At 37.8% G+C, this 25,739-nt stretch overlaps 1 pseudogene; it reads left to right on the top strand.

The window, feature by feature from the left end:
- The first annotated feature begins 2,813 nt into the window (after positions 1-2,813).
- Positions 2,814-25,739, top strand: part of LOC102857943 — an 80,196-nt pseudogene continuing 57,270 nt past the window's right edge.

Here is a 25,739-nt window from a genome sequence, read left to right as displayed (position 1 = left end):
GTGGGTGGGGAGAAAAGTGCAACAATGAATGAATGGAATTCCCAAATCTCTGTAGATGGTCATCAATGGTCTCGCTCTCTTTCTCCATCCCTCCACCCAGGCAAACATGATGTCTCTTTCCAAGGACCAGTCTCCTTATAACATGCCCAAAGCATGTCTGATGAAGACTCAGAATCTTTGCATCCAAGGAGCAGGCTGGCTTCTTCCTCTCTAGGACAAAATTGTTTGTTCTCCTGGCAGTCCATGATATATTCAACACTCTTCTCCATAACCTCAAAGGCATCAATTATCTTTCTATCATCCCTAATCATTGTCCAGCACTCTGATACATAGCAAGTAATTGTGAAGACTGGCCTGAATCAAGTGCGCCTTAGTCTCCAGACTGACATCGTTGCTCTTCAGTACTCACGAGAGGTCTCTGACAGTTGTCTTTTCCAATACGATTGGTCTCTTCATTTCCTGGCAGCTGGTGCAAGGGTTGTTGATTGTGGACCCAAGCAAACAAAAGCTGTTAACAATCTCAATCTCTTCGGCATCCGACATGATGGTACCAATTATCCCAGTGGTGAAAATCTGTTTTCTAGATGTTGAGCTTCAATCCGTACTGAAGGCTGTAGTTCTTGACCTTCTACAGCAAGCACTTCAGGTCTTCAGTTTTAGCAAGCAGGGTTATGTCATCTGCATAACACAGGTTGTTGATGAATCTTCCTCCAATCCTGATGACACATTTCTCCTCATACAGCTTATCATTTAAAAAGATGTGGAGACAAAATACATCCTTGGCGTACACCCTTCCCTGATTTTGAATCATGCAGTGTATCCTTGCTCTGTTCTGACGACTGCCTCCTGGTTCAAGTATAGGTTTATCAGAAACACAATCAAGTGTTCTGAGATTCCCATTTTTCTCAGAGTCAGCCACAGTTTGTTGTGATCCACATAGTCAAATGCCTTTGCATTATCAATGAAACAGACATTCCTCCCGTACTCTCTGCATTCAGCCAAGATCCATCTAAAATTAACTATAATATCCCTAGTACCATGGCCTCTTCTAAACCCACAACTGGAGCAGCATGTCAGCTATGACACACTACTTTCTTAATTTTAAGCCATATAGTGTTCATTTGCTCTTTTTGCTCAACATCCTTTTGGTCTAGATATAGATTTCAAGGGCACAAATACATGCTCTGGTATCACCGTTCTTCTTAATATTAGCCGTAACTTGTTATGATTCACATAGTCAAACATCTTTGCATAGTCAATAAAACATAAATAGACTTTCTTCTGGTATTCTTTACTTTCAGCCAGGGTCCATCTGACATCAGCAATGATAAATTCTGCCTATACTAAATTCTACCTACGTACTGTTCTAGCCATTTTTTTTTAATGTCAGCAGTACTTTTATATTAATTATATTGTTCAGTAGTTTTCACATTCTGTTAAATCACCTTTCTTGGGAATGGGAACGAATAGGAGATTCTTCAAATCTGTTGGCCAAGCAGCTGTCCTTTAAATTTCCTGGCATAGACTGGTGAGCACATCCAGCCAGGGCTGCATCAGTTAGCTTGAAACATGTCAATTGGTATTGCATAGATCTCAAGGGCTTTATTCCCCTTCCCCCCCACCCAGTGTCTTCATTGCATGTCTTCTTCCGTCATTACCATTGGCTCCTGCTCATATGATTTTTTTCAGTGTCAATCAATTCTTTTTGTTAGAGTGACTGTATCCATTCTCCATCTTTTGCTGTTTCCTGAATTATTCAACATACTACCCATACCATCTTTCAATATTATGATTCATTCAAGACTTAAGTTTGTTTATCAGTTCTCTGGGAAATGAAGAGTGAGTTCTTCCTTTTTATTCTACTATTCCATCTCTCTTTTCATTCCGGTATAAAACTTTGCTTTGTCTTCTCAAGGTACCCTTTAAAATCTTTTCAGCGCTTTTTCTTCTGCATGCTTTCCCTTTGTTTTGGATTCCTGTCTCTCAAGTGCAATTTTCAGTCTCTTCTGACATCCATTTTGAAGTTTTTCTTTCTCCTCTGTCTTTGTAATGTCCTTTTGCTCTCTTAATGGATGACATCCTTGATGTCATCTCACCACTCTTCTGGTCTTCTATCATTGGTGTTCAGTGCTTCAAACCTATTCTTAAGATGATTTTGATATTCAAGTGAAATGCACTCAAGATCTTATGTGGAACACTGCAATTAATTTAGATTATATATACAATGCTTGTAAGGCAATTACTCCAATAATTTTCTAGTTGTAAAAAACTCTAGATTTTGTTTTAATTATGTTTTGAATACATGTCTTGCAGCAGAAATGTCTATGCTCATTTTTCTAAACATATACAAAATCATAAAGGCATCTTTCAAAGACCCATACTACTTATTTCTTGAAATACTACTCTTATTTAATTTAGTTGTATCATTATTTTCCTTTCCCTTTTCAATTTATTATGTATTCATAGATTTTTTTATTATCATCACCAACTTAATATATACTTGACATATTTCATTGATATGCCTATCTACCAAATTATTAATAGAACCATGTGGAAGTTAATAAATATTTTCACTGCTTTGCACATCAAAAAATCTAAATTTTTTGGCCCTTGCTGAATGATGGACAATCTATCTATTTATAAAAGCTCGAACTTAGCTCTCTTCTGAGAGGAAAAAGCAACGTGGATGGAATGGAAACAATCCGAGACTGCCAGCACCATGAGCCTCCTCAAAAAGCTCAAAAGTGAGAAGACCCCGAAGGAGCTGCAGAAGCGAGAGGAGGAGGAGTTTAACAAGGGCCCTCTCTGTAGTCATGCAGTCGGTCAGGAACAACACACAGGTGTTCATCAACTGTCCTAACAATAAGAAGCTCCTGGGCCACGTGAAGGCCTTCGACAGGCACTGCAACATGGTGCTGGAGAACATGAAGGAGATGTGGACCGAGGTCCCCAAGAGTGGCAAGGGCAAGAAGAATTCCAAGCCCGTTAACAATGACAGCTACATCTCTAAGATGTTCCTGTGTGGACTCGGTCATTGTGGTCCTAAGGAACCCCCTCATCACCTGCAAGTAAGGCCACCCCCGCCTCTACAGCCCTGCCCCACAGCCGCCTCCTGCTGCCCCTGGAAGACCTTCTCTGTACTGGGAATAATAATAATAATAAAGTCCCTGTGTGGTATTTCCTACTTAAAGAAAAAAAGTTCAGACTTAAAAAGCAGCAGGATCAAAATACCAGTTTCAAGTAATAGTGTGTTATAAATAAGCATAAGTATTGTTTTTTTGCTCAGAAGCTAAAATAGAATAGATAAGAAATTATGTATATTTTTATATATATTTATATATCTGAAGTATATTTCCAGTTTTGCCAATTTCATTTCTTTAATGTCTAATAATACTTTCAGAAATTAAATCTTTTATTCTTTATTCCAGAATTTTTAAAACTTTCTTATAGAATTTTTTCAAAATACAAGTTTAAAGTAAACAAAAGTAAAATAATCTGCTATTTTACCATTGTAACATGTTATAAATGCATGCAAAAACTAAACAAGCTATGTTCCAGTCAGTTATTTTACACGGTCCTCCTAGCTACAGCCCTTGTGATCATCACATAGAAATGGGGTTTTTGTTGGACATGTTATATGCTGTCAAGCCAACTATTCTTAGTTTTGTTGTGCCATAGAGTCACTTGCAACTCATAGCAACCCTATGTACAACAGCCCTGAACCCTTCTCTATCATGAGCCAACCTTATCATCTCTGACACACCTACCCTCACCACTCCATTCAAGGATTTATTTAGTTTCATAGAGGGTCTTCCTTTCCTGAGCTGTCCCTCCACTCTCCCAAACATGATGTCCCTCTATAAAGGACTTGTCCTTCCTTTCAACATGCCCAAAGTATGTTGATGAAGCTTCAGAATCCTTGACTCCAAGGAGCATTCCGGCTTCACTCTCTCCTGGACAAACCTGTTTGTTCTCCTAGCAATTTATAGTGTTGAATATACAATGCACTACAGCTCAAAAGTATCAATTCTCTTTCTATCATCCCTAGTTACTGTCCAGGTCTTTGACATATAGCATGCAATTGTGAAGAGTATGGCCTGAATGATGCGCACTTTAGTCTCCAGCCTGACGTCATTCTGTTCCTCAGTACTCTGGAGAGGTCCCTGACTTTCCCAATGCAATTCGTCTCTTCATTTCCTGGCTACTGGTACCAAGAGTGTTGACGGTGGAACCAAGTAAACTAAAACTGTTAACAATCTCAATCTCTTCACCATCCATAATGATGCTGCCAATAGGCCCAGTTTTCTTGATGTTGAACATCAATCCATATTGGAGGCTGCAGTCCTTGATCTGCAGCAAGCGCGTCAGGTCCTCCTCAGTTTCAGCAAGCAGGGCTATGTCATCTGCATTAGGCAGGTTGTTGGTGTATCTTCCACCAATCCTGATACTACTTTCTTCCTCGTACAGCCCAGTGTCCCAGATGATCTGTTCTGCATATAGACTGAAAAAGGTATGGAGACAGATTACATCCCTGGCAGATGCCCGTCCAATTTTAACCATGCAATGTTTCCTTGCTCTGTTCTGATGACTGCCTCTTGGTCCAAGAATAGGTTTTAGATAAGCACAATCAAATATTCCTGGATTCCCATTCTCAGAGTTAGCCACAGCTTGTTGTGATCCACACAGTCAAAAGGTAGACATTCCTCTGGTACTCCCTGCTTTCTGCCAAGATCCATCTAACATTATCTATAATATCACTAGTACCTCAACCTCTCCTAAACCCTGCCTGCACATCTGGCAGTTCTCTGTTGACATGTTCTTGTGTTTGTTTTGTTTTGTTTTTTCAGCAGAATCTTGCTTGCATGTGATATGAAGGATTGTTCAATAATTTTTGCACTCAGAATCTTACAGCGATCGTGTTAATGAATCTGAACCCTGCCATATCCTGCAATATTCTTACTATCTCTGATATACCGAGCCCATTGTTGAGCCACTGACATTTTATCTCCTTGAGAATTTTCCTCTCTTTCTTGAAAGTTCTGCCTTGCCAAGTGATATCTTTTTCCAAAGACTGGCCCCTCCCGACAATATCCTAAAGTTTGTGAGATGAAGCTTTGTCATCTTTGTTTCCAGTGAGCACCCTAGTAGCACTTTATCCAACATAATTTTTTTTCATTTTTTTTGACAGTTCATTCAGTACTCATCTTCAAACCACATCCCAAAGGTGTCAGTTCTCCTCCTGCCATCTATATTCTGTCCAATGTGCAGATGGATAGCATGTAATTTAATGTAAATATAACTTGGATTAGGCACACCTTGGTCTTTACATTGACATCATTGCTCTTTAGCATTTAACAGTTCTCAAGGAGAGATATTGACAATAGTTTTTCTCAAGAAGAAAAATCTTTTGATTTCTTGACTTCTGGTACCAAAGATGTTGTTTGTGAGTCCAAATTAGTTGAAAAAAATTGACAATTTCAGTAATTTCTTTCTCTATCATGATGTGACTGCATAGAACTCTCCAAATAGGTGCTTGTGGCCTATTGGGGGTATTGTCGACCAGCTTATTACTGATGCAAATAAGATCTATGGGAGTCTGGTGGGTTGGAACCACGTAAATAAGGTGTATGACACTTTAATGAGGAAAATTGGTCAGTTTTGCGATTCTGTTAGTCTTAAAAAGGAAAACGGAGAAAGAAAGAGTATATATAATGCAGAAGACAGAGAAACGACTTCTTGGCAGTAGTAAAAGTCATAGCAGTGTAAAAAGAACTAGGAAACCAGCAAGTAATGACAGGGGCTAGTTTGCTGACTCATGAAACTAAGAGCTATCACACTTGCCCAATGAGGTATACCACCAAAGTGTCAAAAGAAGCTATCCTAATAAAAAACTCTAGGTTTTTTCTGCTTCAAGTTTCACCCACTTAATTATCTAATAAAACACTTAACTGTGAATATTTTGGGAAATGAGTCATTACAATGAATGACCTAACCCATAGAGAGGAGAGAATGTACTGAAGAACAAATCGTTGATGTTGGAACCAGCCAGTGGAGGATTCCATTAAGAGTAAATAGAGATGATGGAGTGATATAGGAGTGTGTAAAAGTGGAACATTTAAGATACCTTTAACCTCTGTCTCATAAGAACCAATCCTATGGTTCTTATGAGAAATAAAAAAATAAATTATGCACTTGTATATAAATGCAAAAATATACTTTATAAATAGTATAGCATTTCTTTTGAAATGTTTAACGATTAGACTATCTTAATTTTGTCAATAGTCTTTTACATAGTTATTATCCAGTTATTGCAAGATAGTCTATTTTACTCTGTATAATATTGTTGTTGTTGCAATGTGCCATTAAGTTGGTTACAATTCATAGTGACCTGTGAACAATACATCTGAATCCTGTCCTATCCTGTCCAATCCTCACAGTCTGACACCCTTGAGGCTCATTGCAGAAGTCACTGTGTGAATTCATCTATTGAAGGCCTTTCTCTCTTTCACTGACTATTCCAAGCATGATGTCCCTTTCCAGTGAATAATCTCTTCTAACAACATGCCTGAAGTAAGTGAGGTGAAGCTTTATCGTCTTTGCCTCCAAAGAGCATTCTGCACTTTCTCCACGACTTACCTGTTTGTTTTTTGGGTAGTCCATGGGGTAAGGTATCGATAATGAGTCACAATATTAAGTAAACAAATAAACTGTTCTCAAGCATTATGCCCCTGTCCAAGGACTGGCCCCTCCTTGTAACATGCACAAAGTATGTCAAACGAAGCTTCAGAATCCTTGCCTCCAAGGAGCGGCGTGAATTCACCCTCTCCAGGATGAATTTGTTTGCTGTTCTCCTAGCAGTCTATGGTATATTCAAGACTCTTCTCCAGCACCACAGCTCAAAGGCATCAACTCTCCTTCTGTCATCCCTAGTCGTTGCCCAGCTTTCTGATGCATCACAAGTAATTGCAAAGACCATGGCCTGGATCAGGCACCTTAGTCTCCAGACTGACATTGTTGCTCTTCAGTACTTCAGAGAGGTTTCTGACAGCTGACTTCCCCAATACAATTCATCTTTTTATTTCCTTGCTACTAGTACCAAGAGTTTTAATTAAACAAACTGAAGCTGTTAACAATCTCAATCTCTTCACCATCTATCATGATGCTGCCAGTTGGCCCAGTGATGAGAATCTGTTTTTTTCATATTGAGTTTCAATCCATATTTAAGGCTGCAGTCCTTGACCTTCTGCAGCAAGCACTTTATGCCCACCTCACAGTCGGCAAGCAGGATTGTGTCATCTGCATAACGCAGATTGTGGATGAGTCTACCTCCAATCTTGATGCCATATTTCTCCTCATAGAGTCCAGCCTCCCGGATAATCTGTTCCACATATAGATCGAAAAGATACAGAGATATGACACATCTTTGACACACACAGAGACTTAATAAAGCTCAAGTTCAGATTCTGAAAAGTCAAACTGCTTGGATGTGGGAGAATTAGCAGAGATCAGTGCAACTTGGACCCTGCCCAAAGCATATGCAGATACTGTTTGTCATCTAGAATTCTGAACCATATTTGAGTGACCTATTTGTGAGCTGTGAATCTCTGGTGTTGGGCTTATATGACCTCAAAATCTACTGCACAAAGTATGGTGATTTTATTAAAAAGAGAAACATTTCAATGCAAAGTGAGCTTACAGATTAAGATGTGTTAACTCAAAGGACATGTTCCTTACATTTTAGTGTTATCGCAGTTAGCTGAAATTAAGTAAATTCAAATTGTTACGAATAAAAATTTATACTGTATTTGCCTGAAATAATTGTTCAGGAACCTGCAAAGGTAAGTTTTCTTCATTTATCAGTATTTGGCTACAAAGATTGCTCTCATGGTCACTGTGAAAACTACCATAAGCTGTGGAGATCTTGAAAAACTATGCTTGAGTCTGGAAAAGTCACTCATGTTTTCCACTCATCTCTAAGAGATACACAGGAGTTTCTTAGCCTTAAAAATTGTAAAAATGGAAGAATAAAAGTTAGTTATTAATAATAGTGTGCTTAAAAATAATATAGTTTAAATGTTTGCATTTAAATTCTAATTTATATCATACTTTCATAGAGGAAAAAACTATAACATACAGCATGTCTAAATATGATTTGTATGCTGAAATATAAAACTAAGAAACATCACTAGAATTTTAGAACAGAGAAATAGAAAGAAGCTAACTCTGCAAGTGTGTAACTGAATTTCCAGGAGTTGCACAAGGGGGTAATGGGGGAGAAATACAACTCTAAAATACAAGGGCTAAAACTTTTGAGACTTGAATAAAGCGAAGAGTATTGCATTAAAAAATTATTAAGGAGAATGGGGGGTGGGGAAGAACATACACTAGACACATTTAATAAAGCCAGAACAGAGCAAGGAGACACTGCATGGTTCAAAATTGGGAAGGGTGTCCGCTAGGGATATATTCTGTCTCCATACCTTTTCAATCTGTATGCAAAACAGATCATTCGGGACCCTGGGCTATACGAGGAGGAATGTAGCATCAGGATTGGAGGAAGATTCATTAACAACCTGAGTTATGCAGATGACACAATCCCGCTTGCTGAAATTGAGGAGGACCTGAAGTGCTTCCTGCAGAAGATCAATAACTGCAGCCTTCACTATGGATTGAAGCTCAACATCAAGAAAACAACGATTCTCATCACTGGACCAATTGGCAGTATCATTATGGATGATGAAGATATTGAGATTGTTAACTTATGCACTCCTTTCATGATTTTGAACTGTTCAGTGTTTCCCTGCTCTGTTCTGATGGTTGCTTCTTGGTCCAAGTACAGGTTTTACATAAGCACAAAGTGTTCTGGGATTCCTATTTTCCTCAAAGTTAGCCACAATTTGTTGTGATCCACATAGTCAAATGCCTTTGCAAAGTCAATGAAACACAGACAATCCTCTAGTACTTTTGCTTTCTGCCAAGATCCATTTGGCATTGGTGATGATGTTTCTAATGTTACAAACTCTTTTAAATACAGCTTGTATTTCTGGCAGTTCTCTGTCAGTGTAATATTTCAGTTGTTGCTGGGCAACTTCAGCAGGATTTTGCTAGTGTGTGATATTAGTGATATTCTTCGATAGTTTCCACACCCTTTCGGGTCACCTTTTTTTGGAATGGGAATAAATATGTATCTCTTATGGTCAGCTGGCCAGGTAATTGTCCAGATTTCTTGGCACAACTTGGTGAGCACATCCAGGGCAGCATCTGTTTGTGAAATACATCAATTGCTATTTCATCAATTCCTGGAGCTTTATTTTTTTTCCAAGTCTTTGGAGCAGCCTGAACATCCTCCTTCATCGCTATTTTCTCTTCAGTGTATCTTGTTTCTTGAAATTCTTCTGTATCAGCCACTGTCATGCAGTGACTCTGTATGCTTCTTCCATCTTTGTTTAATGCTTCCTGAATTATTCAATATCTTGCCCATAATATCCTTAAGCATTGCAACTCGTGGCTTGAATTTTGTTCTTTAGTTCCTTCAGCTTAAGATATGCTAAGGCTGATCGGCCCTTTTGATTTTCCCACTCCAACTCCTTGCACATTTCATCATAATACTTTGCCTTGTCTTCCTGAGCTGCCCTTTGAAATGTACTATTCAGCTCCTTAACTCCTTGATTTCTTCCTTTTGTTTTGGCTTCTAGGCACTCTAGTGCAATATTCAGAGTCTCTTCTGACATCCATTCTATCTTTTTTTGTTTCTTCACTATAATGATCTTTTTTATGATTTTTAAATAGTATTGTTTTTCCCTGTTTTATTAATTTTAACGAAAGTTTCAAGTTTGGATTTCCATTCATTCATTATTGCACTATTCTCCCTGCTCACCCCACCCATCCCCAATTCTCTCTTCTCTTTGAAAAGTAAAAGAAAAATTCTTTCATTGTTATGCAATCCCTCCCCCAAGACCACTCCACTATGTAGCCTTCATTCTGAACTCATGTCATTACAATAATACCTAATCATATATCCCATTAAAACAATTCTCTCCCTCATCTGTTTAAATACAGTATACATAATTTATCCCATATTTCTCAGTCTCCTCTCAACCCCGATGTCAGTCTCGTTTCACAACAGTGGCACTATGCAGTATTTGTCCTTTTGTGACTGAGATATTTCACTCAGCAGGATGGAAAAGGAAATCTCCAGTTTCATTTGGAATGGAAAGAGGCCTTCAATAAGCAAAGCACACCTTAAAAAGATAAACAAGCGTAGGAGGCAACTCACTCCCTGATTTCAAATCCTGCTACACTGTGTGGTGGTCAAGACAATATGGTACTGGTACAAGGAGAGACATATAGATCAATGGAATAGAACCCAGAAATCAGCCCATCTACCTATGGTCAACTGAATTTTGACAAGAAGATGAAATTAGTTAAGTGTGGAAATGAGAGCCTTTTAAACAAATGGTGTTGGCAAAATTGGAAAACTATCTGTAGAAAACTCAAGCAAGATCCACACCTCACTTCATACACAAAAAACAACTCAAAGTGGATCAAGGACCTAGGACTAAAACCAAGGACTATAAACTTAATTAGAGAAAAGCTTGGAAGAACTCTAGAAGTCCTAATCAACAACATAAAGTCCTCCAGGCATTCTGAAAAATCTACAACCAGGAGAGGATAAAATAGATGAATGAAATCTTCTAAGAATCAAATCCCTATGCACACCCAAAAACTTCTCCAACAGGGTAAAAAAGGAAGACACAAATTGGGGAAAAAATATTTGGTAATGAGATGTCAGATAAGGGACTTATACCTAGAATTTACATAAACAACCCAAATGAAAAATGAGCACAAGATATGAACAAACACTTTGCCAAAGAAGATACTCAGATGGTAAACAAACACATGAAGAAATGTTCAAAATCTGTAGCTCTTAAGAGAGATGCAAATAAAAAAAAATGATGAGATACCATCTTACCCAGTAAGAATAGCAAAATTTAACAGAACAGCAAACAACAAATGCTGGTGAGGTTGTAGAGAAACAGGAACACTTACTCACTGTTGGTGGGAGTGTAAAATGGTGTAATCACTATGGAAGGCTGTATGGTACTTTCTCAAAATGTTGCAAATAGAGATATAATTTGACCCAGCAATTCCACTATTGGGAATGTACTCCTAAAGAAACCATAACTTCCACCCATGCAGATATATGCACTCCCATATTTATTGCTGTTTTGCTTACAATAGCAAGAGTTGGAAACATCTCAAGTGCCTATTAACAAATGGATAGAGAAGCTGTGGTATTAACACAATGGAATCCTATGTTGCATTGAAAAACAAAGAACTCATGAAATATTACACAAAATGGGTGACCCTGGAGGACCTTTTGCATTCTTCATGGACAATATTCTTGATATCTCCCCACAGCTCATCTTGCCTTCATTCATTCGTGTTCAGGGCCTCAAAACAGTTCCTGAGTTGGTTTTTAAATTTAGGGGGATAGAATCAACATTAAATTTTTATTCCTGTGCATATAATTTGACCTTCTTTAGCTTTAATTTGAACTTATAAAAGACTAATTAATGGTCTTTTTCTACAATCAGCATTTGGACTAGTTTTCACTGCTGATACTGAATTTCTCCAATGATTTCTTCCACAGATGTAATCAATCTGATTCCTGTGTACACCATCAGGTGAAGTCCACTTGTATAGCTTGCTGTTATGTTTCTTACAAAAGATATTTGCTATTAATAACTCATTGATGGTACAGAATTCTATCCCCAGCCTCATATTTGTCACCAAGTCCATATTTTCCCACTACTTATCCTTCTTCCTGGTTCCAAACTTACACATTCCTGTCACCCATTATTATTAATGCATCTTGGTTAGATCTATTTCTGACTGCAAGCGTTGATAGAAATTATCTATTTCCTCCTCTTTGGCTCTGGTTGTTGGTGCGTAAATTTGAATGATAGTGGTATTAACAGGTCTTCCTTCTATGCATATGTATGTTATCCTGTCACAATATTGACTAACAACAGGTATCAAGGGTATTGATTGTGGATCCAAGGAAGGTGAAATAGTTGACAATTTCAATCTTTTTCCCATCTTTACCTATGTTTCTTACAGGTTTATTGGTGAGGATTTTTTGTTTTGGCTTGGTTTTTTGTTGGTTTGCTTATAAAGTTTATATACATTGTGTTTCACACTATTCTTCATTCACATTGTATTTCATACAATCATTCAGGGTTAAACCGGGTGGCTCCTTGGAGGCAAGGATTCTGAGGCTCTGTCTAACTTACTTTGGACATGTTGTGAGGAGAGACCGGTCCTTAGAGAGGGACATCATGCTTGGGAGGGTGGAGGGACGGCGCAGGAGGGGAAGGCCCTCTATGAGGTGGATTGATTCAGTGACTGGGATAATTGGGATGGGAGTGTCAGAGACAGTGCGATTGGCACAGGACAGAGCGGAGTTTAGGGCTGTTGTACATAGGGTCGCTATAAGTTGCAGGTGACTCGACGGCACATAACAACAACAACAACAACAACATTATATATATATATATATATATATACACATATATATATAATTTAAAATCATTAATAAAAATGTAAAAGAAGAACATGATATAAAAATTGTCACACAGAAAGTGTGTAAAAAAAAAACCCAACCAAAAAGTAAACAATGGACAAAGTGATCTAATGAAAGATCTGATTGTTATGTGTCCTCCAGTCAGTCCCCTATGATTCATGATGACCCTGTGTACAAGAGCTGAATCCTATCCTGAGCCAAACTCACTGTCTCTGTCATATTCACCCCTATTAGCCCCACCACTGTATCAATCCATCTACCTCTTCCTCTCCTCCCAAGCATGATGTCCTTCTCCAAAGACTAGTCCCTTTTGGCAACATGCCCAAAGTATGTGAGACAAGCTTCAAACCAAGGAGCAACTTGGTTTGACCCTTAATCCAGTTAGGTACTTATTCCCAAGGCTCCCCACTTCGTAAATATCCAAATGCTTAGCCCTGTATAAGCTAAATTGAGCCCTGCAGGCCTTATCAACGTCATTCCTGCAATATTCTGCTCTCACACGGCTGGAATTAACAAAACTACTTAGTTTCTGTAAGAAATATCTCGTGTATTGTTTTCAGGCCCCTTACTGGTGATGCTACCCTGACTCTAACAAACCCAAATCCCTAAAGACACAGCTTCAAAGTCCCTTCATTCAGGAAGCTTTTTCTGAACCTCACACTAACTTAAGTGTCCCTCTGTTTCTTATTACAATAGCACCTAATACACTTTCCATGCCTGCCTCCCTCAGTCAAGGCTTGTTGGATTCATCACTACCGTCTCCTTTAGTACACATTTCCGGGCGTACACGAAGGCGTTCCTTTTATTATCGCAATTGCACGAGCCTCGGTCCCCAGTTTCCTGCACTTTCTGAATTCTCATCCTTCCTACTACCCCACTCCAGGCCTAGTCTCCGCATCCAGGTTGTTGGGGCCGCTCTTACCGTTGGGTCGGAACTCAAACTCCAGAAACTCATGGCCAAACTTGCCCTTGTGACCGACGTGGTAATACAGGTAAAAGTCACTCTCCATGGCTAGCAAAAGCCAACATAAGCAGAATATGATATTGAATTTGTCTTATGAAACACATTCCATCTGCAAAGAAACCAAATATGACACACTCGTCTTAAATGAGGCAGCAATTGTTCCTAAGGTTAACAACATTTTCCCTCTACCCAAATAAAAAAGTGTAAGAGATGACAAATTGAAGCCTTTGAGCTGCGGTGCTGAAGAAGAATATAGAACATACCGTGAACTTCCAAGAGAGGGTTAAACCAAATTTCTCCTTTGAAGCTTTCTCTTGCGTCTTTGCGCATGCGGCCAGGACAGACCAGTTCTTGGAGAAAGACATCATGCTTGGAAGGATGGAGGTGCAGAAGAAGAACACAAGATGGATTGATACAGTAACTGAGGTACTGAGGGTAGGTGTGTCAGAGTCAGTGAAACTGAATCAGGATAGAGGAGGGTCCAGAGCTACTTTACATAGGGTTGCTATGAATCACAGATGACTTGATGGCTCATAACAACAACAAGCAAAACAAAAAACTATGGATGTATTAGTTAATTGAGTGATCTTGGGTATCAAAAGTATAAAACCAATGTGAACACTGCACTTCTACCCAGACTTATCTAACTGAGCCTGATATTTCTCTGAGAGATTGTTCACTTGAAAATAGTAAAGATATAACCAGAGTCAGAAATAAATTTTCTTCTGAGTAAAGCTTTACTAATTTCAGACAGCAGGACTTCACAAAGGAAAATCAAGTACTTGAGTGACAAAGATCATAAAATACAGGAATTAGTGAAGTAACATGAATTACATTGAACATAAATAAATAATACACAAATTACTAAGGATTGAACAAAAAATATAGGGATTTATGAACCATTGGAGAAAATATTAAAAAGATAAAAGAAAATCACAATGATGATGTTATTAGGTCCCGACAAATCAGAGTGATCATATAAACGATAGATCCTAACCTTTCTCTATCCTGTGCAATCTCCTTGAACTCTGATATAGTAGAACTTACTGTTACAGTCAATGAGTTGATATGTCTTAAGTGAGGGACTTCCTTTCTCTAACTCTCTATCTTTCTCCATGATACCTTTTTCCAAGAAATGACCCCACTTCTGACAATATACTCAAAGTATATAAAACCAAGTTTCATCATCCTTGCCTCTAAGAAGCACTTGGTTTCATTTCCTTCAAGACATATTTGTTCTTTTGGCAGTCCATCAAATATTTAATACTCTTTTTCAACATAACTCAGAGGTATTAATTATCTTTCTGTCATCCTAATTCACTGTCTAACTTTCAGATGCATAGCAAACAATTGAAAAGACCATGGCTTGGATCAGGTGCACCTAATCTTTAAACTGACCTTGTTGATCTTTAACACTTTGGAGAGGTTCCTGGCAACAACTTTTCCCAGATGAAGATATCTTTAGATATCTTGACTGATGTTACTCATAAAGATGAGAAAAGAAAATGAATGATCAATGTTGTTTTTAAGTGCCATTGAATCATAGACAACTCATAGCAACCCTATGAACAAAAGGCCTGAACACTTGTATAACTTAGGTTGTTTCTCCATGTTCCAGAGGCAAGCCATTTCAAAAGTGGATGCCACTCCTGCTTCCAAGCTTATTTTAATCAGGAAGCTCCACTGCCCACCATGGGTAACCATTATTGAATTTAGTACATCAGTGTCACAGTGTTTATCATCACAGCAACCACAATTTACCTCTGTACAGTGAAGCAACATTCCACCCTAATGCTCACCAATCCCAGCCAACAAGCTTCTGCAGAACCCAGCCCCTGCAGCTGGCTTTCAAAGTGAATTCAAGCCCAATATTATCAATAGAAATGTAAAATAAATATGAAAGAAAAATAAGAACTATATAAATACAGAAATTATAAGACTAGACTTTCAAGTATTAGATGATTATGTTGTCTTGACATAAAATATAATCAATAAGATTTGCTCTTGAATTGAAGACACTTGCAAAATAAGGACTTGGGATAAACTCTGACTTATATTTGTTTAGGGAGCTATGATGGCCTAGAGGGTAAAAAGTGGCACTGCCAACCCAAAGGCAGATAGTTTGAATCCACTAGATGCTTCATGGGAGAAAATTTTGTGTGATTTCCAGCTTCTGAAAACTCACTGGAGGCTCAGTTATGAATAGATTCTGGCTTAATTGCATAAAACAGCCACAACAAAATGTTGCTTTAGGAAATAGAATAAAAACGGAAGAATTTCAGGCTGCATTGAAAGGGGGGCAGGTGGCCCCAGGAATTGATCAGATACTTCTAACATGTTTCAACAAATCCCTGCATGTTCTCATATTCTATGCAAAGAAATTTGGAAGACAGCTATCTAGGCAACTGACAGGAAGAGATCCATTTGTTTCCATTCAAAAAAAGCTGATCTAACATTATGTAGGAATTATTGAACAACATCATTAATAACACAAGTAAGTCAAGTCTTCCTAAAAATTTTTCAAAACAATACATGGATAGGGAATTTCCATAAATTCAAACAAGATTCAGAAGAGGCTGGTGAACAAGAGATAATGCTGCTGATGTGGAATCAGATGAATCTTGTCTAAAAGCATGGAATGCCAGAAAAAAAAATCGCTTTTGCTTTAGTGATTATGCAAAGGCACTTGATTGTGGGAATCTTCATAATTTGTGGCTAATATTGAGAAGAACAAGAATCTCAGAACACTTGATTGTGCTCATATGAAACGTATACATAGACCAATAAATAGCTGTCTGAACAGAGCAAGGATATGCTGCACAATTTAAGATCAGTATAGATGTGTGTCAGGATTGTAGCCTTTCTCCACGCACATTCAAGCAGAAGTTGTAGCATGTTGCTAGGAGGAGCCAGTCTTTGGTAAAAGGTATTATGTTTGGAAAGGTAGAGGGTCAGTAAAAGAGTAGAAGAACTTCAACAAGATGGATTAACACAGTAACTGTAACAATGGATTAAAGTATATCATATATGATGAGGACGGCACAGGATGAGACATGGGGAATATCTGATTTTCAGAGGGTTGTTATGGGCCATTGTTGACTCAACAGTGCCTAACAGCAACATTCAATCTGTATACTAAACTAATAATTGGGGAAGTTGAGCTATGTGAAGAAAAATGCAGTATGAGGATTAGAGGCAGAATTGATGCCTTTGAATTGTGGTGTGGATGAAGACTATCAAATATCTTATGGATTGCCAAAAGCCAAACAAATCTGTCTTGGAGGATGTGCCTCTGTGTATATCTTAAAGTTAAGGATTGTAAACCTTGCATTACACACTTTGAACATATCAAGAGGATCAGTCCTTGAGGGGAAAAAAGTCAAACAAACAACAAAAGAGCCCCAAAACCATAATGTTAGGAATGGTGGAGGGTTATAGAAAAAAAGAGGGAGATTATCAACAAACGGATCAACAAAGTGACTGAATCAATGGGCTTGAGCGTGATACACTTTCATGGAGCTTGTGAACACTTGAAAGTGTGCAGAATAGGGCACATTTCCAATCTGTTCTTCATAGGGCCATTATGAGTTGTAGTTAACTCAATGACATCTAACAACAGCAAAAAGTTTTAAATGTTCATTAGACATTCTGCTTATTAAATAGAACATTAAAAATGTAGCTTAAGCATCAGAAGGGATTAGGTTATAAATACATAGATAATACGTTGCTGCAAATGATGGTAATACAAAAAAAGTAATGTGTTTCTAAGCATGGTTGTCAATTTAAAAGTGTGCGGCAATGTGTTAAATCATCAAATGATACTTAAATTATTAGATGAAACATGATTTCAAGGGTGACAAGTTTACATAACAGCTTCAAGGATCAAGTTCAGGCACACCAACCTTTAAGAAGTTTAGAATGTGTTGAGAAGAAGAACCTGAAACTTCTTCATAGTTATTATACATCTAATAATACCTTATATAAAAAATGACCTTGATTAGGAGTTGTTATGATAATACTTTGTCTTATCTGTTCTGGGCAGGTTGTCTGGAAGGCTCAGCCCACAGAGAAGGCCTTCATACTTGTAAAAAGTTTAAAAAAAAAAAGAGGAAGATTCTCAACAAGTTAGATTGACACAGGAGCTGAATACGGCGATGGACTGAAACATACCAATGTTTGTAAAGATCGTACAAAACTTTAGTATTTCAGTCTATGGTACATGTCGTTGTTGTTGTTATGTGCCGTCGAGTCGTTTGTGACTCATAGCGACCCTATGTACAACAGCCCTAAACCCTGCTCTATCCTGTGCCAATCACATTGCCTCTGACACACCCATCCTGATTACCCCAGTCACTGAATCAATCCACCTCATAGAGGGTCTTCGCCTCCTGCGCTGTCCCTCCACTCTGCCCAGCATGATGTCCCTCTCTAAAGACCTGTCTCTCCTTACAACATGTCCAAAGTATGTCAAACGAAACCCCAGAATCCTTGCCTCCAAGGAGTAGCCTGGTTTAACCCTCTCTAGGATGAATCATTTTGTTTTCTTGGCAGTCCATGGTACATTCAATACTCTTCTCCAGCACCACAGCACCACAGCTCAAAGGTGTCAATTCTCCTTCTATCCTCCCTAGTCATTGTCCAACTCTCTGATGCATATCAAGTAATTGCAAAGACCATGGCCTGTATCAGGCGCACCTTATTCTCCAGAGAGACACAGGTTTGCTATAAGTCAAAATCAACTGATAGCACCTAATAAGAATGATATTTAAAAAATAAAAATTAAGCAAAAGTCCATTGCAACCCTTTAGACAGAGTAGAACTTACCCTGGAGTGTTCAAGGCTGTAAATCATTACAGAAGCAGTTTTTTTGAATCAATATTCCTGCTGAGTGGCAAATGGTTTGAAATAATGGCCCTTTTTCAGCAGCTTAATTCTTTAACACCTCTACAAAAATAAAACATAAAACCTTCTACTAAGAGTAAATTTACTCCTATATTAAAAGTATTGTGCGGTTTTTAGTCAAGTGACTCAAAGAAAGTCTACATAAGACAGACTAGAACCTTAATGTTACCTGATACAGAAGTGGATCTCTTGGTAGTTTCTATACAGAAGCAGATCTCTTGGTAGTTTCTCTGGTGGAACTACTAGTGTGTTAAAACTACTGAGCTTCAAATTAGCAAGCCAGAACTTAAGTATTGTTACATGAGTTCGTTTGTTTCCTTACTTTCCTCTCGACAAACCTAGTGATGTATGTTTCATGAAAGAAAGTTTTTGCCTCATTCATTATTTTACTCTCAACTTTTACAATGGTGTCTAGCATATCCAACAGGGTTAGTAACTAAGTTGGAAAGAAATGATTGCATTTCCCAAGGGTGAGAAACATTGAATTGAAAACATATTTATATCACAGAGGACATTCCATTGGCTAAGCGAATTAATTTAGATTCCCTGTGGGAATTTAAAATAAGTATAATTTCTACAAATGTTTTCCAACTTCTCAAAAGAAAATAATATTCTTATAAGTTTATATTGGTGGAATTATTTTCAGCTGTTCCTACTTGTACCCTTTAGATCTGGGCATTTTAAAACAGGGAACACACAACTCTTAGTACTGTCTATCTAAGAGAACCATAGCTGTGGAGAGGCTATTTAAGGAATTGTTTTTATTAAACTACACACATACTTCAAGGCCTTCATTTTATAATTTTAAACATGACTTAGACAGATTTATGTTTTACTTTACTACTCATGGGACTTTTAACACGCCTTTAGAAATGAAATTGTATCACATGTATCATCATATATAAATTCCATAGGCAAGTTCTTTGAATTACCCTCATCTCCTGTTCCCTTTTGCCATATGCCTTCAGAATGGCTGAAAATAGATCCTCATTTGGCATGCAAATATAACAAGGAGTCTTTGTGTAATCTCTTCTGTTTTTCTTAAAACAATCCTGAATAAATGTAGAAAAAGTAGTAATAAATTTTGAATAATTGGATTTCATGAAATTAAAGATTTATATGTATGCATTTTCTTTTTATATATACTGATAGAAACAGGAATTTTATTAAACAATTATAGTCAGAATGTGCTTGCTTATAAAACACAATTCTCACAGGAAATCAACATGTTCTCTTAGAGAAACTGTGATTTCTTAGCAAAGATTGTAAAAGGCATATTTGCAGCTTTCTTAGCAACCACCCAACCATATAAATTATATAAAGATCACCATCTTGTCTTTTACAAATAAATAAACTCTGTGGATACTCACACTTTCTTTCATGTCAGTCCCAAAGATTTATGATGTCACCACTCCAGAATAAAAGGGATTCTTTGATGTGACCTATGAATTAGAGGATCTCTAGTTGCATAATTTATTAGAAATAAATTCAGCAAAAATTAAGAGTCTTTGAGAGCTTCCTTCTAGACTCTCTTTTGAATAGATGTATGGTCTATTCATTTTTTAAAAATGTATACCTCAGAGAGCTAGACAATGACAGGGATGATATAAAGAAACTTGATGCCTTTGAACTGCTATGCTGGAGAAGAATATTGAAGATACCATGGACTGCTAAGAGAACAAACAGGTTTATCCTGGTGAGGGTGAAACCAGGCTGCTCCTTGGAGGCAAGGATTCTGGGGCTTCGTCTGACATACTTTGGGCATGTTGCGAGGAGCGACCAGTCCTTGGAGAGGAACATCATGCTTAGAAAGGACGAGGGACAGAAAAATAGAGGAAGACCATTAATGAGATGGATTGATTCAGTGACTGGGGTAATGAGGGTAGATGTGTCAGAGACAGTAAAGTTGGCACAGACTAGAGCAGGTTTCAGGGCTGTTGAACATAGGGTTGCTATGAGTAGCAAACAACTCGATGGCACATAACAACAGCAAGTTATTTATATTATTTTTTTCTTTTATCCATACTAAATTCATAATTAAAATGCTTATAATTATAATATGGAGTCCCCAAAATGACTTTATAACTACATTTTGCATACTCTTACAACAGAGTTTCTAATTTCTATTGAAAATATTTCATCAATTCATAAACATTTAATACACCTTCTTTTAAAAGTGCTTCTAATAGGCTTTTTAAAGCCAATAGTTATACTAGTAGAAAATACACATTTACTGTGTCAGTCCATCTCATCCAGGATCTTCCGCTTTCACTGTCCCTTCACCTTTCCAAGCATGATGTCCTCCTCCAAGGACTGGTCCCTCCTGGCAACATGCCCAAAATATGTCAGACAGTTTCAAAATCCTTGTCTCTAAGGAACAACTTAGTTTTATCCTTTCCAGGACAAACCTATTTGTTCTTTTGGCCATCCATGGAATGTTCAAAACTGTTCTCCAACATGATAACTCAAAGGCATCAAACTTTTCTTCTGTCATCCTTAGTCACTGTCTAGTTCTCTGATGAATATAGCACGTAATCTCAAAGACCACGGCCTGCATCATGTGTAACTTAGTCTCTAGACTGACACAATTGTATTTTAGCAGTCTAGAGAGGTCCCTGACTGCAGATTTTCCCAATCTAATTAATCTTTTGATTTCCTGATGGCTAATGCCAAGAGTATTGATTGTGGAACCAAGCAGGCTAAAATTGTTGACAATCTCAATCTCCCTCCATCTGTCATGATGCTGCCAATTGGTCCAGTGGTTAGAATCTTTGTCTTCTTGATGCTGAGCTTCAATCCATATTGAAGACTGCAGTCCTTGACCTTCTACAAGAAATGCTTCAGATCCTTCTTATTTTCAGCAAGCAAAGTTGTGTCATCTACATATGTTGATAAATCTTCCTCTAATTCTGATGCCACATTCCTTCTCATAAAGCCCAGCCTCCTGAATGATCTTTTCCACAATAGTGCCCTTTCAGATTAGCAGAAATGGTACCAGAGGCTGAGCCATCATAGTAGGAAGCACAAGGAGGAGGAATAGTTGCAAACTGACACTAGTAATCGGAACGTGGAATATGAGAAGTACGAATGTAGGAAAATTGGGCATTGTTGACATACTAGGCATTGGTGAGTTGAGATGATTGGTGCGGGATAGTTTAAATCAGTCGTAGTAGTATGCAGGGGGATGAAAAACGTGAGGAAAAATGGAGTTATATTCATAGTTTAAAAGATTATTCTAGATCCATACTGAAATAAAATGTTGTGAGCAAAAGGATTATATCTATACATATACAAGTAAGACTTGTTAATAACACATAATTCAACAGTATGTACCAAAAAAAAGAGACAAAGAAAAGAAAATAGACTTCTACCAACATTTGTAGTTAGAAATCAATTGAACATGCAACTAAGATGCATTAATAAAAATAGGTGATTGAGTTGAGAACAAAGAAGAAGGGTCAGTAGTTGGAAACCATGAACTTGGCAACAGAAATGAGACTGGACAGAGAATGATGGAAATTTTCACAATCAATGATTTATTTCTTGAAAATACATTTTATAAGAAACACAAATAATGACTATTCACACAGACCTCATGTGATGGTCTACATAGGCAACAGATTGATTACATCTGTGGAAATAACTATTGGAGAAGCTCAACATCACCTGTGAAAAGAGGGCAGGTACAGATTGTGGAACGAACCGTCAACTACTCCTATGCAGCTTTAAGCTGAAGCTAAAGAAAATACAAATAAATCCAAAAGAACCAAAATTCGACCCTGAAGCCTATCTCACTTGAATTTAAAAATTATCTCAGAAATAGGTTTGAGGCCTTCAACACTAATGAACAAAGACCAATTTAGTTGTGGGAAGATATTAAAAATACCATTCACGCAAAATGTAAAAGGTCATTTCAAAGACAGAGTAGGAAAAAATGACTGAATTGGATATCAGAAGAGACTCTTAATATTGCACTAGAGTGCCGAGAAGCCAAAGCAAGTAGAAGAAATCAGGAGGTTAAGAAGCTGAACAGAAGATTTCAATGGGCAGCTTGGGAAGACAAAGCAAAACAGTATAATAAAATATGCAAAAAGCTGGAGTCAGAAAATCAAAAGGGACAAACTCGGTTGGCATCTCTTAAGTTTAAGGAACTGAAGAATAAATTCAAGCCTCAAGTGGCAATACTTAAGAATGCTATGGTCTAAATATTGAATGATCCAGAAAGCATAAAAAAAAAAGTTGGAAGACGTGCATAGAGTCAATGTACCAAAAATAATTGGCTAACAAAGAAAAATTTTATGAAACAAGGTCTGTTCCAGAGGCAATGGTGATAAAAGAGGACTACTGACTTTAGGTAAATGGGTTGATTTCTGAGTTCTCAGTTATATTCCATTGATTTGCCTGACATTGTTACATAACATGCTCTTTTGATTAGTACAGATGTATAGTACAATTTATGATAGTGAGTTGCCTTTTACTTATATTTGTTTCTTTTGGGAAAATCTTGCTTATCCTCTCTGGGTCTATTGCCTTTCTAAATGAAACTGGAAATTGGCTTTTTTTTTTACCCCTCTGAATAATGAATTTGGTATCTATATTGCACTGAACCTGTGGACTGATTTTGTTAGAACTCTTGTTTTTACAGTGTTCAGTCTACCTATCCATGAATAGAGAATATTTTTCCATTTAGTTAGGTTTCTTGTTTCTTAGAATAGTGTTTTGGGCTTTTTTTAATAAAAAGGTCTTTTGTGCCTAGAGATATTCCTAAATATTTCATCGTATAGTCAGCTCTAACACTCTTAGCACCAGCAGTCAGGAAATCAACAGAAAAATTGCATTGGGAAAAATCTACTGTCAGGGACTTCTCCAGAGTGCTGAAAAGCAACGATGCCAGTCAAGAGACTAAGGTGTACCTAATCTAGACTATGGTCTTTGCAGTTATGTACTATGCATCAGAGAACTGGATAATGCCTAAGGATGACAGAAGAAGAATTGATGCCTTCAAGTTGTGGTACTAGAGTAGTCTTGAACAAGTTGTGGTACTAGAGAAGTCTTGAACATACTATGCACTGCCAAGAAAACAAACAGGTCTATCTTGGAGAGAGTGAAACCAAGTTTCTCCCTAGAGGCAAGGATGTTTAAACTTTGTCCCATATATTTTTAGCACGTGTCTAGGAAAGACTGATCCTTGGAAAAGGACATCATGCTCAGAAAGGAGGAGAAATGATGCAGTATAAAAAGACCCTGAATGAAATGGATTGATACAGTAAGTGGGGCAATGAAAGTTGGTGTGTCAGAATTAGTGAGTCTAGCTCAGGACAGGGTAGGGTTCAGAGCTGCTGTACATAGGGTTGCTATGGATCGCAGGTGGCTCAAGGACACATAGCAACAAGAGTTTGCTAATGACAATGTTAAAACACAGACTGGGGAAAGAGCATTTGGCAATGATATTTCAAATAAGAGTCTTCTAGGCTGAACACCGTGACAGTGGTGTGTCAAATGCGTTAAAGATAGGCTACCCAATGTGGAGAGAGAGTGGGGTGGAGCTCCCCAATTAAAACAAGATTGGAAGGAGGAGTGGTATCCACTTCCATAATAGTTTGCCTCCGGAAACCCTATGAACCTGGAGAAATGATGAAAGGCACCCAAGCATCGAGGACTCTCCTTCACAGGGTCGCTATGAGTCGCCTGCGACTCAACGGCGCTCAACAACAACAACATCTAAAATTTACAAAATACTACAAGGCCTCTACAAGAAAAAGGCTAGTAACTCAATCACAATATTGGCAAAAACATGAGAAGATTCTTCGCAAAGGATATTTTAATGTCTATGAAACACACGAAGAAATGTTTAAAATCACTAGCAACCAGAGAGATGCAATCTAAATTAGAATGGATACCATGTTACCACAATAGCAGTAGCAAATTTAATAACAGACCAAACAACAAATGTTGGAGAGGATGCAGAGCTTGAGGAACTCTTAAGCACTAGTGGTGGAATTATTAAATTATACAATCACACTATAGAAGGCGTTTGACATTTCCTCCAAAAGCTAAATTTAGAAATCCCATAAGTCCAGATATCCCACTGCTAGGAATGTATCCCAAGAAAATTAGAACTGTGACACAAATGGATTTATGTACAAGTATGTTCATAGCAGTGTTATTTACAGTAGCAAGAAAATGGAATCATATCAAAAGATCATCAATAAATGAATGGGTTGAGAAATTTTTGTATATTCACAAAATTGAATACAGCATCAAGGTATAACAATTTTGTAAAATATTATACGGCAAGACAGAGACTAAAGGTTATTATTCTGAGTGAAATAACTCAGTCACATAAGGGTAAATACTGAATCAGACCACTATTGTAACTAGGAAGATCACTGAAGAAGATGTGTATAATTGTTCAAAAGGGGAAAGGGAAGGGACAAGGGAGGCAAAAGAAGGGGAAGGGAAGAAAATTCTCTGGAATGCAGAGTTGAGTTGACCGAGGGGAAAGAAGGAATAAAAAAGATTCTGCCGCGGGCCAGCCAAGGAAAGGGGAGAGCAGAGGATGAAGAACACAGAGAGGATAAGACTGATAGTTAGTATCCCAGGTTTATTCCAGAAATTCTAAGTTATATTCTTTTGCAGAGTACAGAAAAACAACTCAGTCTCAAGGCTAACAATATGCTTGTTTTGAGATCCCTGCCACCTGCAAGATTGCTTCCAATTAGCAAGCAAGGCCATCAGAACAGAGTCTTTAGGGAGGGACATACCATTCCACACATCCCTGCTTTGCCTTGGAGTTCAAGGAACAGTTAAACTTGTTTTTGCTCCCTTTAAACACCTGCACATTTGAACCTAGCATGAAATGGCAGCAGTATGGCTCACTTTGGTCATCCTTCTTCCTTGACTTGTTTTCTGTCAGGCAGATACTATAGCCAAGATAGAATTAGTCTTGCTGGTCTTTTGGTATGAGGCTAATCTTGCTTTACAAGTTAGCCAGGCCCCAACAAGAGTCCTTGATGACTTGAAGAGGGGATAATAGGCATAGATCAATAGTAAATAATTACATAAAGTAAAATACATATAAATAAGTGTACAAAACATAATATATATGAAAATTTGCAAGAAAACCAAAAAAATAGTTTTTTAAAAATTCTAAATTCTCCGGCACTGGCTGAAAATTGCCTGTGACTTTATTCATAGCCACTAGTGAGAGTCAGTGCCCAGAGCCATCAGGGGCTTTAAGCTCGTTGCCCACTGCTGTGGTGTGGACAGCTGAAACCCAGGCCCCGA

Source organism: Elephantulus edwardii, unplaced genomic scaffold (assembly GCF_000299155.1).
Source record: "Elephantulus edwardii isolate Elephantulus edwardi_28Jun2011 unplaced genomic scaffold, EleEdw1.0 scaffold00413, whole genome shotgun sequence".
Lineage (NCBI taxonomy): Eukaryota > Metazoa > Chordata > Mammalia > Macroscelidea > Macroscelididae > Elephantulus > Elephantulus edwardii.
Note: the sequence above shows the minus strand (reverse complement) of the source record. Positions and strands in the feature narration are given on the sequence as shown.